Source organism: Hyaena hyaena, unplaced genomic scaffold, assembly GCF_003009895.1.
Source record: "Hyaena hyaena isolate Hyena2069 unplaced genomic scaffold, ASM300989v1 scaffold_58, whole genome shotgun sequence".
Classification (NCBI taxonomy): Eukaryota; Metazoa; Chordata; class Mammalia; order Carnivora; family Hyaenidae; genus Hyaena; species Hyaena hyaena.
The window spans coordinates 3,098,491-3,112,433 of NW_024080689.1; the positions used below are offsets into that span (position 1 = coordinate 3,098,491).

General features: G+C 50.3%; 1 long non-coding RNA gene across 2 annotated transcripts in view; it reads left to right on the forward strand.

Annotated features, from left to right (window-relative positions):
* Nucleotides 1-3,152, forward strand: part of LOC120231415 — a 28,941-nt gene extending 25,789 nt beyond the window's left edge. The window contains exon 3 of one of the 2 annotated variants that reach the window (XR_005528315.1): nucleotides 2,619-3,152. This is a non-coding gene — a long non-coding RNA (uncharacterized LOC120231415). The remainder of the gene's footprint in view (nucleotides 1-2,618) is intronic. The other variant, XR_005528316.1, reaches the window with a different exon arrangement.
* The last annotated feature ends 10,791 nt before the right edge of the window (nucleotides 3,153-13,943 follow it).

Consider the following 13,943-nt stretch of genomic DNA (forward strand, 5'->3'; position numbering starts at 1 on the left):
CAAAAACAAAACAAACAAAAAAACCCAAAGAGCAAAACAACTTTTTTTTTCCTGAGCCATTTGAGAATAAGTTGCTGAGGGGCGCCTGGGTGGCTCAGTCGGTTGAGTGTCTGACTTCGGCTCAGGTCAGGATCTCATAGTCTGTGGGTTTGAACCCTGTGTAGGACTCGCTGACAGTTGCTCAGAGCCGGGAGCCTGCTTCAGATTCTGTGCCCCCCCCACCCCCTCTCCAGCTTGTGCAAATGCTCTCTTTCTCTCTCTCAGAAATAAATAAATAAACTTAAAAAAAAATAGAGAATAAGTTGCTGATATGATGCATCCGTCATCCCTGGTGGATCCCTTACAACGGGGACCTTCTCTGACATAGTCACGATACAACCAGTAAAACCAGAAATTGACATTAGATACGTTTCTACCATTCACATTTCTCCAAGGGCCCCAACAATGTCCTTCCTAGAAATGAAAGGATCCAGTTCATAATCACGTGGCTGTTAAGTTGTTTTTGGTCTCCTTCCATCTGGAACAGCCCCAAGAGCCTCCTCCACCCTGGAGGACATGGAGATTACAGGCCGTAAACCTAGAGAGTGTCTTTCAACTTGGGTGCCTCTGACGTTTCCTCACGATTAGATTTGGGTTCTAGAATCTCGGGCAGGACCATCACAGCAGTGATCGAGGATCTTCTCACATCGCATCCTGTCAGGTGGCACGTGATTTTGATTTGTCGCATTGATGATGATGTCATCAAAGCTAATCGCTTTGTTAGGGTGTTGTCTGCCAAGGTTCTCCTCTGTAAAATTGCTCTTTATCCCTTTGTAATGAGTGAGTGTTTTGTAGGGAGGTCCTTTGAGACTATGGAAGATGCCCTATGCCATCTCAGATTTTCAATGTATTCATTTTTAACGTATAGATGCATAGTTTCCCACTTTATTATTTGTTAGTTTCTTAAACTTTACTTTTTTTGGAACCGTGTGAATGTATTAACTTTATTTATTATTTTTTTATGTTTTATTTATTTTTGAGACAGAGAGAGACAGAGCATGAGTGAGGGAGGGGCAGACAGAATCTGAAGCAGGCTCCAGGCTCTGATTTGTCAGTACAGAGCCCAACGTGGGGCTCAAACCCACAAACTGTGAGATCATGACCTGAGGTGAAGTTGGACACTTAACCTTGCCGGGTGCCCCTGTATTAACTATTTTAAAAGGGAACTTTTTATTTCTTTAAGTAATTTCTTTTTTTTTTTAATGTTTACATATTTATTTTGAGAGAGAGAGAGCAAGCAGGGGAGAGGCAGAGAGAGAGAGAGAGAGGGAGAGAAAGAATCCCAAGCAGGCTCTGCACTGATAGCCCAGGGCCCGACTCAGGGCTCGATCCCACAAACTGAACCATGAGATCATGACCTGAGCTGAAATCAAGAGTCAGACGCTTAGCAGACCGAGCCACCCAGGTACCTTGAAAGGGAACTATTTTTTTTCTAATGTTTATTTGAGAGAGAGAGAGGGGGGGGGGGGGGGGGGGGGGGCGCAAAGAGAGAGGGAGACATAGAATCCAAAACAGGCTCCAGGCTCTGAGCCGTCAGCACAGAGCCTGATGCAGGGCTTGAACCCATGAACCGTGAGATCATAACCTGAGCCAAAGTCAGATGCTTAACCAACTGAGCCCCCCAGGCACCCTTAAAAGGGAACTTTTTAAAAGAAAGGATCTGAAGTCTAAACCCTCCACTGATCACATGCCTTCATCGAATCCATCATTAATCCTTTGACCAGGCTTCGGGGGTGTGCCACCCAGGGTGCCTGGGCTTGCGTGTGCGGTTGCGGGTGGGTGTCATCAACTCTAGTGGGTCCCAGGGCTGAGTGGGGAGGCGGAGGGGGTCTAGGACTGGGAAATAAGGGATGTAGTGGAATAGAAATGAATGCCAACAAGTCAAGCAACAGTCCCCCGGGCCGGAGGGTGCTGGGCCCAGGAGGTCCCTGCCTGCTGGTGTTTCGAGTTGCATGCTGGGTCACCGTCTGTAAAGTAGGGACCCAAGTGGGGCCAGCTGACCCCGACTGGCTGAGTGGGCTGTTCAGAAGGCAGAGGATCAGCTCCTGGGAAAGCCAGACAATGTCTTCAAAACAAAACCACGTCTCGGTAAAAGACTTCCTCTGACAGAATGACCTGGTGAATTTCCTAGTCATGCTTCCCAGAGGTGGCCATGAGCCCAGCGTTTGACCTTGGCAGAGATGCTGGTGCGGAGAAAGTCATAGGCTGCCGGGCTCTTTGGGAGACCCCGTTTTTTAAACGCAGGAAGTATCTGCCACATTATGTGAATTATGCTTAATGCCACTTACTGTATGCCTCTCTCCCCGGCTTTTCTCTCTACCCCACCTCCCGGCCACAAATCCACGCAGTCTGCTTATCGTCCCTGCGTGCACGGATATTTTAGGAAACTGCGTGCTGGCGGCTGCCCCTCGTCTGACCAGAGCACACCTCTGCAGACAGACACATTCTGCAGATTTCTAACGAAGCAAATATGTTGGTTTTGGCGCGGGTTGGCCCCCACTTATCAGACTATATTGCTTGGTTGACCAGGAGAAAGTATCTAGGGAAAACACATTTTATGATTTTAATTGTTATTATAGGTACTCTCGGAAAAAGAAATCTGTGACCTGCAATATATTTCCGTGAAAGAACTCACATCTGGTTCCGATTAGCTCTGGAGTCTGTTGGCCGACTTAGCACAGGAGCGTTTTCTGGAAGTCAGCTCTGTGTCTCTGGGATTTTGTTTTCACCCACAGGCACAGTGCACACCTTGTTCCAACACAAAGGCATTAACTGTGAACATGACCCTCAAAACATGGCGGCGCGAACCAGAGAGAGACCTTACAGCGTCAGAACCCCGTCCCGGAGGACTGAGCCAGCCAAGTCTGAAGGCAAGGGCAGAACGGATGGAGAGTTCCAGAAGAGCTCCACAGACTCTTTGACATTTGAACCTTCATTCACAAGAAAGACCAAGAGCAGCTTTGATGAAGACAGCGGCGCCCCTCAGCCTCGTTCTGGGAAAGAGGACAGACTCAAAGCCCTGGGATGTGTTTGCTTTCGTCATGAGCAAGATGGCGGGATCTATAACGGGCATCTCCTGGGATGGTTTGATCTCTTCTCTCGAGATGATAAGAGCAATTATAAACACATTGGTTCATCTCGCTTTTCTTATGGGCAAGACGGCAGGGTTAAGGCTGGGTTGGAAGAACTAGAGAGCTTCGAGCTCCAATTTCTCCCTCTCAACCCACGTTGGGAGCCTTGCACATTGGGATCCTGGTGGAAAAATAGCATCCTGCCCTCACTCTCGGGACACGAGTGGCTCTTGCTTGGGGTGGGTGACTTCCCCTCTCTCCATCTATGTGGCCCTTAGTCCCCCAATCACAGCCTTCAGAAAGCCTTTCATGCATTGCCCCATGCAAGTCTCCAGAAGCCATTGAACGACTAGTCACTTCTTGTCGCAAGTAGGTACCTACTTAGATACAGGGATGAATGGGTGCCTCTTGGGGGAAATATATGAATAATAATATTTCAAATAGCCAACAGTGGTGGAGTGCTTACTGTGTGCATGACCTTGCTCTAAGTGTGTCCCAAGGGTTAACTCACTTAATCCTTACCACAGCCCCATAGAGGAGGCACCATGATGATCCCATTTCACAGGCAAGGAAACAGTTACAAAGACTTGACTGAGGTCACTCAGCTGATTCTAGAGCAGTCATCAGCGTCATTGTAATAATTCACTTATATTTTACGGTAACATCCATTGTGAGGTTTGCAGATGACACAAAACAAAGCATTGAAAATTCCATGAGAATTTTCGGCTCCTGGTCAGTTTTGGCTCTCTCCAACCTCGGTGTCCTGATCATTCTAACCATGCGTCATCCCTCAACAATGTGCCCTTCTTTCCAAGCCTCAGCCACCCACCCTTATTCAGGACTGCCTCTGTCTGCCCTGAAATGTTGTAATGGCCTCTTAACTGGTTCCTGGCTTTCTGTGGCTTCTGTACTCCAATCCAGGTATCGCTTCTCTGCCAGATGAATGAGTATAGCTCTGGCCTGGCCCTGGCCAGCTCACAGCCCACCGACATCTGTGTTCGAGGCCTTCCACGGCACATCCCAGCCAAGTTTCCCAGTTATGCTCTTTGACTCCATACGTTCTCTTGAGTGAGGACCTTGAGCCACAATACACTGATAGGTTATGGGAATTTGAAGTGGAAAGGTCACAGTACCTGTAAACAGATGTACAATCATAATCATAGGAATGTTTAAAACACAGCAGGAGATGAAGGACCTCCATCTGTCCGTGGGCATCAGAGAGGGCTTCACAGACAGGGAGCTTTCAGCTGGAAGAGTGAGCCGGAGTCCTGAGTGGATCAGGGAGCAAGGTCCAGGTGGCAGACACAGTGCATAGTGACAGGGAGCCGAGCATGAACCTGTTTATGGAAGGGTGAGCCGCTAAGTCTAGTGGGAGCATAGAGTGACAGGAGATGGACAGAGTTGAGAACACAGGCGCCAGATAAGGGCTCTTCGTGATTGGATGGGTGTAAGTCCAACTGCGAGGGGCGCCTGGGTGGCTCAGTCGATTGGGCGTCCGACTTCGGCTCAGGTCATGATCTCACAGATCACGGGTTCGAGCCCCACGTCAGGCTCTGTGCTGACAGCCAGCTCAGAGCCCGGAGCCTGTTTCAGATTCTGTGTCTCCCTCTCTTTCTGACCCTCCCCTGCTCATGCTGTCTCTCTCTCTCCGAAATAAATAAATAAATAAATATATATATATATGGCTATGGGCAATTTTTAAGTTTATTTATTTATTTTTAAGTGATCGCTACACCCAACGTGGGGCTTGAAGTCACAACCTGTAGATTAAGGGTCAGTTGCACATTCCGCAACTGAGCCAGCCAGGTGCCCCTACTATGGGCGTTATTGAAGAGGGAGTAGGGAAGCAGGCACTTTCCTACAGTTATGTCCGAGTGTGAATGAATGCAACCTTTCTGGAAAGTAGTTTAACAATACAGATCAAATTACTCATTCTTGGGGTGCCTGGGTGGCTCCGTCAGTTAAGTCGGTTTGACTTCGGCTCAGGTCATGATCTCACAGTTCGGGAGTTCGAGCCCTGCATCGGGCTCTGTGCTGACAGCTCAGAGCCTGGAGCCTGCTTTGGACTCTGTGTCTCCCTCTCTCTCTGTCCCTCTTCTACTCATATTCTCTCTCTCTCTCTCTCTCTCTCTCCCCCTCTCTCTCAAATAAATAAACATTTAAAAAATTCAGATTACTCATTCTTGGGTCAAATTTCAAGTACCCTTATATCCCCCAAGTTTATTTTACTAGGAAACCCACAAATTAAGAGCCCCAAATGGCCTCTGTGAGTGTGTGCGTGTGTGTGTGCGTGCAGTGAATTTTTACGTAATTGAATCAATTATTTCCAGATGGCCATTACTTAGGCTCTGTGAAGGCCATAGTCTAGATCCCGTCGTGGCATACTTGGTGGCGCTCCTGTGGCCAAGGGGAGCCGTGGAAAAGTGAGATGTGTTCCAAGAGCTCAAGGAAATAATCATGGCCGCCATTTGCTGGGCGCTCAGGGGGTGCCCAGCACTGGACACACGGCATCTCGTGTAAGACTTCGTGAACCAGACACTATTATGCCCATTTTCCAGATGGGAAACAGCCCAGATAGTTTCAGCGCTATTCCCAGGCAGCCAGAAAGCCAGGGTCGAACGCCAGGTCTGTGGCTCCTAGCCATGTCCCTCGATCTGGTAAGGACTCCAGGGCCCTGGGCAGCGTTGAGGCCCCCGTGGGGGAAGCCCACTCAGGGAAGACCCCGCAGAGCAGCTCTGACCCTGGGCTCCCCTCATCGGGAGCAGAGCGTCACCAGCAAAGGCAGGCGGACAGTTCCTGGAGCCGCAGCAGGAAGTCCAGTGATCTACGGATCTAGATCTCCGCTCTCCCCCTCCTGAGACCCGAAATAAAGGAAACTGGTGTCGATGTGCGTGGGGAGGAGCTGGGTTTCAACTCACTTGAAAAGACTCTAACTTGCTGAGGCTGAGCCTTGTAGCGCGCTCAGAAAAGGCATGTGGGGAATTGAGTGTCAGACTTTTCCATCTGCTCTCCGGCGGGGCCCTGCCAAGTGACCACGGAATGCCGTGTGTGTGCCCAGCCTTGCCGCGCCTCCTCCAGCCCTGCAGCTGGGGTGGGTGGGGGTGAGCTCCTCGGGGAGGGAGAGCTCCGGGCTGCCCGCTCCCCCTTCCCCTTGCAGCATAGTTAGAGCCTGAGATAGCTGTGTGCTCAGAAGGAAGTTGCTGGGTGAGCAGAGCCAGATACCGTGTGGTCCCCATCAACACGCAGGAAGCGAGCTGGGTCAGGGCTGCAGGCAGAACTGGGTCTCCAGCAAGGAAGATGGTGGCCAGGGTGTCCCCCTGGGGTGGCTGGACCTCCCGAAAGAGCAGGAAGGAGGCTGGGAATCTAGACAGAAAGACAGTCTCCCCTGGACCGGGAGGGTGGAACGGGGCCAGTTTGCTGGGATGGATAGAGGGGAGCGTACAGTCAGATTTTTCTTTAAAAACTAAACAAACATGGCGCCTGGGGGGTCCGTCGGCTGAGCATCTGACTTCGGCTCAGGTCATGATCTCACGGTTCATGGGTTCAAGCCCCGCATCGGGCTTTGTGCTGACAGCTCGGAGCCTGGAGCTGCTTCGGATCCTGTGTCTCCTTCTTTCTCTCTGACCCTCCCTCCTTGTGTTCTGTCTCTCCCTGTCTCAAAAGTAAATAAATCAACTTAAAATAAAATAAAATAACAAACCTGCATCTTTTTTCCTCGAGGAAAGGAATATTTTGCTTCTGTGTCTGTTTTAAAAGCAGTTCGAAAAAGCAGCTGTGTGGGTCCAGACGATCACTTCAGCTCTGTTGAACCTCCTATCTGTGCGATGGGGAACAAAACGAGAGGATGTTCTGTTATGATCCCTTTTATTTATATATTTTTTAAAAATTTTAAACGTTTTATTTATTTTTGAGGCAGAGAGAGACAGAGCACGAGCTGGGGAGGGGCAGAGAGAGAGGGAGACACAGAATCCAAAGCAGGTTCAGGCTCCGAGCTGTCAGCACAGAACCTGACGTGGGGCTCGAACTCACAAACTGTAGAGATCATGACCTGAGCCGAAGTCGGACACTCAACCGACTGAGCCACCGAGGCGCCCCTTCTAGCGACTTTCAAATATACCATACAATGTGATTGACCACAGTCCCGCCGTAGGTGACAGACCCAGAATGTGTTTATTTACGTTACAGCTGGAAGCCTGTACCTTCTGACGCCTTCGCCCCATCCCTCCCACCTCCAACTCTGGCAACCCCAAATCTGACCTCTGTTCCTATGAGTTTGCTGAGGTTTCCTAGATTCCGCATATAAATGAAGTCATGCGGTGTTCCCCTCCCCCGCCTCTCTCTTTCTCTCTCTTTCTCTCTCTTTCTCTCTCTTGGTCTGACTTAGTTCACTGGAATGTGCGCTTTAGTCAGCACCCTGAGGAACCTTCCCTCAAGAGAATTCAGGAATTGCTGTAGGGGAGGGGATGTCTCTAAACTCCCCCAAGCGCCTGGGAGGCTCAGTCGGCTGAGTGTCCAACTTTGGCTCAGGTCATGCATGATCTCATGATCCTTGGGTTCGAGCCCCGTGTCAGGCTCTGTGCTGACAGCTGAGAGCCTGGAGCCTGCTTCAGATTCTGTATCTCCCTCTCTCTCTGCCCCTCCCCTGCTCATGCTGTCTCTCTTTCTCTCTCAGAAATAAATAAAACATTAAAAAAAAATGTAAACTCCCCCTGCCCTATTTAGGAGAAAGGAACAGAGGAGGGGAGCCTGGGATCCGGGGCCTTCAAGGGTTCTGCGGTGTCAGGGACGGGAGCCTGCCATCTTGGTGGGCCATTCCACCCCCTGTGGCGTCTCCAGCCTCGGGGTTCCGAGTCTCCCTGGGTAACTGGCCCACACATCCGGGCACCCAGAAAGGGTAGCTGGTGATGGTTTGAGAAACAGGCGTCCTGGCTCGTCTCTGCCGCTGATCTTGACCCAGGGCTTGACTCCCCTGAGCCCGTTTCTTTACTGCTGAAGAAATCGCTAGGCTCGCTGACTGTAATATTTACAGTAATCAGCAAATATTACCGAGGTTTAACTGTTAGGGACTATCTTTTAAGGCTTGCCGACAGCACCCAGCGAGGCATCAGCAGAAGGATGTTGGACAGTATGAAGCTCTTTATCAGCGGCTCCCAGGCTATTAATAGTGTTCCATGAAAAGAAGAGGGTCTGTATTCAGTTGAGGAAATGCCTGATTTAATTGAATTAAACAGCCTTCAATCTAGGACTTCCCGGAGTCCTTTATGAATGCCCTGTGCTCCGCCAGGGCCGAGGCGGCGTGTGCGGGGGGGGTGGAGGGAGTAGGACTCAGATGTCCTCAGGCTGGTTTTGTTTGGTGGCACCCCTACGTAGTGGGGGCGTCTCTGCACATGTGTGGTGAGGCACAAGCAACGTCAAGTGGTGCTCGCGAGCAGGAAGCACGTTCGCGCCCGATGTGCCGGTCACCAATCTCTGTCCCTCCAGAACGGTTTCATCTTCCCCGTGTGAAACTCTGCTCGTTAAACGCCCATCCCCCTCCCAGCCATTTATGGCTTGTGCGAATCTGAGTCCTCTAGGAAACCCACATAAGTGGAATCATACAATATTTGTCCCCTGTCACTGAGCATCATGTCCCTGGTGTTCATCGGTGTCTGTAGCAGGTGTCTGAACTCGCTTCCTTCTTTTTTTTTAAATTTTTTTTTTTTATTTATTTCTAGGAGAGAGAGAGAGACAGCGTGAGCAGGGGAGGGTCAGAGAGAGAGGGAGTCACAGACTCCGAAACAGGCTCCAGGCTCTGAGCTGGGAGTCAGCACAGAGCCCGACGCGGGGCTCGAACCCACGAACCGCGAGATCATGACCTAAGCGAAAGTCGGACGCTTAACCGACTAAGCCACCCAGGCGCCCCTGAACTCGCTTCCTTCTTAAGGCTGAATGATTTCCCATTGTAGGTAGAGACAACGTGTTGTTGATCCATTCATCCATCCACGCACATTCCGGTTGCTTCCACATTTGGGCCGTACCGCTGTGAACCTAGGCGTACAAACATCTGGTCGAGTCCCTGCTTTCAGGGCTTTGGGTTTTATCCCCCAGGAGCGATGGCTGGAGCATTTCCTGGGCTCTGTGTTCTGCGGAACACACTTCGGAAGCGATGCTCTTTCTAAATCTGGAGGAAGACTAATAAGCGACAAAAGTTTCCAGGGATATTCCTGCCTGAAATGATTCGGCGGAAAAGCATCCGTGTCAGAAAAGCATCCCGTGCCTCCCTGATGGGGACCCTGTGGTCCTTAGTTTCTGCAATGCGCTAATGAAGTGTGAGGAGCTGGAAGCTCTTTCGCCATCTGTGATTCTCATCCTTAACGTGGCCTTCCTCCCACATGAGGTGACATCAGGATGGGGTGAAGGGAAAACGGGGGCCGTCTGGGAAGGAGGTCCCGGCATGCAGGTAGGGACAATGCAATGTCATTTTCCTTCCATCTCAGGATTTTAATTTTTAAAAACGGAGATTTCCTTTCATGGGGGAAAAGGATATTTAGGTCTTTCCTCACCTTCATGCTTCGGGATCCAAATGCTTCTTGGACAGTTATCTCTCTCTCTCTCTCTCTCTCTCTCTCTCTCTCTCTCAGAATTGTCCTTCAAGTGTCTAGAGCTGGGGCGCCTGGATGGCTCAGTCGGTTGAGCTTGGGTCATGATCTCAGAGTCGTTGGATCGAGCCCCGTGTCAGGCTCTGCGCTGAGCATGGAGCCTGCTTAGGATTCTGTCTGTCTGTCTATCTCTCTCTCTCTCTCTTCCACTGCCCCTGTCCCCTACTCATGCTCGCACTCTCTCTCTCTTTCAAAATTCTTTGTAAATATCTGTAGATGCGATATCATAGCTCTAGACTGTCTGCTTTCAGGCTTTCCCATCTCAGTCAGCTAATAGGGAAGACAGGGATGCCAGTGTTTCCTTTTCTACGTTCCTACAAGAAGAATGGCTTCCCTTTTCTCCCACCATTAGAATTCCACCATCGTTCTACCTTTTCCCCACAAAGAAGAGAGGAGTCGCCTAGTTTATTCTAGGCCACTAACGATGAGCCTCGGGGACTGCTCCGTTCTATGAGAGAGAAGTGATTTCCCCCATTTCTTCTTCAAAAGCAGAATTTTCTCTCTCCCTTTAGGAATCTCCCACTGCTGCTTGAATTTTAAATATAATAACCAGGTTGATACATGAAGCAAGCTTTGCCTGGTTCCCTTAGCAACAGCTCTAACTTTTACAGCCTGCCTGAGCTCCTTCTAAAGGATCTTGTGGATTTCATGAAAATAACAGCTCCGTGATCCGGAAGGGAGGAAATTTTAACCTTTCAAAATGATGGAAATCTAAAATTAAGCCAGCCATAAGGCAGAAGGAACCCGGGGAACCTCTAGGAAAGACTTCATAAAGTCCCTCGCTAAAGACCAGACTTGTATTTGTGAGAAAAGTGTTTAGCCCTGGAAATTCTGTTTACTCTTTTTTAACACATCCTTCTCAACAGGACAATGGGGAGGGGGCTGCTATTGGCAGTTAGCAACAGCGCTAAACCATCTGGTCACCTGGGGACAAAGGAGACAGAAGTACTAAAAAAGCCATGTAGCACCGTGCTGTGACGTTTTTGACAGTCCCCAAGCAAAACGGCCAAAATAAACTAAGCGTCCGGTTTTTGTGAAGATGAGTCTGTTACCTAGAAAACTTACCTGTTTTTGAAGAATTTGGTGTCCGCAGAGCAGTATAATTGAAGCGTCAAGCGCCATTATTTTTGGAGGTTTTTTTAAACGTTTATTTTTGAGAGAGAAAGTGACAGAGTGCAGGTGGGGGAGGGGCAGAGAGAGAGGGAGACACAGAATCCGAAGCAGCTCCAGGCTCTGAGCTGTCAGCACAGAGCCCGACGCGGGGCTGGAACTCACAAACGGTGAGATCATGACCCGAGCCAAGTCAGGTGCCCAACCGACTGAGCCACCCAGGCACCCCTAGCGCCATTATGTTTTGAATCCAAAAACCTAGCAAGGCATTCAAAGATGAAAAAATCTATCCGTTGGATGAATCACCAGTGGTGGTGATCCCCGGGCAGGGGGAGCAGTTAGTCTTAGGTAAGACTAATTCCTAGATTTCAAGAAAGTTTGATGGTTTTGGGTAGGGAAAACCAACATTTCAAATGCAAGGGCTGTCCTCCTATGTAGGTAGAAGCTGGGATTTTAACCCAAGGGCAACTGGCTGCCTTGATGTAGGGAAAGCACCACCTTCTAGGGAAAGGGGAGCTTCGTGTCTATGCGTGGGAATGCAAACCAGTGTCTTCCCGAGGAGCAGGGTCTCCAGTGGTTTCTACTGGGAAGATGTGTGATGGTGTCTTGTCCAAACCTGGGGACACTTATCAGAGGGTCCAGGAAAGATGCCTACAGGCTTAGCTTCACTGCCAGCTGACAGAGGCCCCCTAAAGACAGCCAGACAGGCATGACCTGAGACGATCCTTATAATTCCCCCAGGCCGGATTATTCTAGAACAGTCAAGCCATCTAGACTTCAGGAAATGTGCTGATTCCAGAATATTGCTTGGATGCCCTTTGGGGACGAAGGGCAGGAACACATTCTTCTAGGCGTGGGTGGGGTTTACCCAAAAAGGAATGGATGTTTCCTTGATCGTCACCCTGGGGTCCCCGAAATAGGAACTTGGAAGGAGCCTTAGACGCTCCAAGGGAAAAACCATTTCTTGATCTTGGAGCCTTGTGGGCTGAAAAGCCTAGGCTCTAGGGAGGCAGAGTGTCGCCGTTCTCCCGCTGTAGGAGGTGAAGTTGAAATCTGCAACTGGGGACGCGCCAAGGGCCACAGAGAGACACCAGGAGGGGACAGGGCTCCCAGTTGAAATGAGGACGCTCTGCTACATTTGAATTCCAGATAAACAACAGATAGCATTTTAGCATAAGTATGTCCCCAAAATTGCACAACTCCTAATATTGAACGGGAAATAGTTACACAGCAAAATCAGTTGTTGTTTATTTGAAGCTGAGATTTTATAGGCTTTTGCGTGCATTTCTTCTGGAGTCCCGGAAAACTTGCAGAGGAGAACCTAGTAAAAATCTGTGGTCAGGGAGGTGGTGATGGGGTGGGGGTGGGGGGGCGCCCTGGGCTACTGGAATCTGGACATTAAAGGGCGATGTGATCTCCTGACCTGGTGAAGTCTGCCACACTTGGGTTACAAGTCCAACATGAGGCATCAGGGTTAAGAGCTGTGATACCGTGATTTATAATAAAATATATATTTGGTCTTTGACCTCATTTCTGGCACAGAGCTCTTAATTTTTTTTCCCTAATGTTTATTTATTTTTGAGACAGAGACAGAGAGCGAGCAGGGGAGAGGCAGAGAGAGGGGGAGACACAGAGTCCAAATCAGGCTCCAGGGCCTGAGCTGTCAGCACAGGGACCATTGGAGGGCTCGAACCCATGAAGGCGAGATCACAGCCTGAGGTTCGAACCCATGAACGGCGAGATCGCAGCCTGAGCCTAAATTGGACGCATAACCAACTCAGCCACCCAGGTGATCATGGAATGGGCTTCTTAAAGCTCTAGGAATATCCTAAATGAAGGGAGACATAAAAGGTGTCTTTCCTTTTGTTAATGAGGCGGGATGCACCTGTGGGAGGGGGCCGGTTGCCAGGACAACCAACCGCGTGATGGGGGGGTGGCATTTTCATCCAACCCCCACCTTCTGCGGAGGGAAAAGGGCTGGAGCTTGAATCCATCGCCAGAGGCCAATAATATAATCAACCATGACTCTCAAGACGGTGCAACGAATCCGCTACAAAACCCCAAAAGGAGGGCTTCCGAGGCCTTCCAGGTCGGTGAACAGGTGGAGATGTGGGGGAGGGGTGGTGCCTGGAGGGGACACTGGCTGCTCTGAGCCCCTTCCCACGCACCCCCCCACCTCCTCTATCCCGCCGTTCCTGAATTACATCCTTTTATGATAAACCGGTAATCCAGCAAATAAGACACTTTTCTGAATTCTGAGAGCCTCTGCAGCAAATTAATAGAACCCAAGGGGGCGGGGGGTAGTTGGAACCTCCCATCTCCAGCAGGTCTGTCAGAAGCGCAGGGGACACCCTGGGCTTGTAGCTGAATGGTAGGATACCAGTCGGTGTGTGAGAATTGTGGGTCGGTGTGGGTCATCCCCTCCCCGCTCACACACACACCGATGTTGGAATTGGATGCGGAACCCTTACGGGGGCATTTACTTTTTTTTTTTTTTAATGTTTTTATTTATTTCTAGGAGAGAGAGAGAGACAGCGTGAGCAGGGGAGGGTCAGAGAGAGAGGGAGTCACAGACTGAAACAGGCTCCAGGCTCTGAGCTGGCAGTCAGCACAGAGCCCGACGCGGGGCTCGAACCCACGAACCGCGAGATCATGACCTGAGCGAAAGTCGGACGCTTAACCGACTGACTAAGCCACCCAGGCGCCCCAATGGGGGCATTTTCTACACAAGGGCCTCCCTGAACCTCCAAGTTATCACACAGGGTATTAACATGAAACTTACCCTGTTGTCTCTGGCTCCGCCGAGCCCCCCTTGCTGAGAACACAGGATGTCAGGTGCCCGCATACCCACTACAGAAAGGCTCCAAACCATCTATGCAGAACTCACTACAGTGACCCAAGAAACCGACTGGGGGGGGGCCCTCAGAGCATCAGCCACTGGAGGTTGTACAAGGGAAACCGAGGTACCCACAGGCGACTGGATAGAGAACCGAGTCATCCCGATGAGGTGTCTTTTCCTTCCTTGAGCCAACGAGATGGACCTTCAGGTACTTAGAGAGCCCGGCCTCGCCCCCGGGGTGGCCTC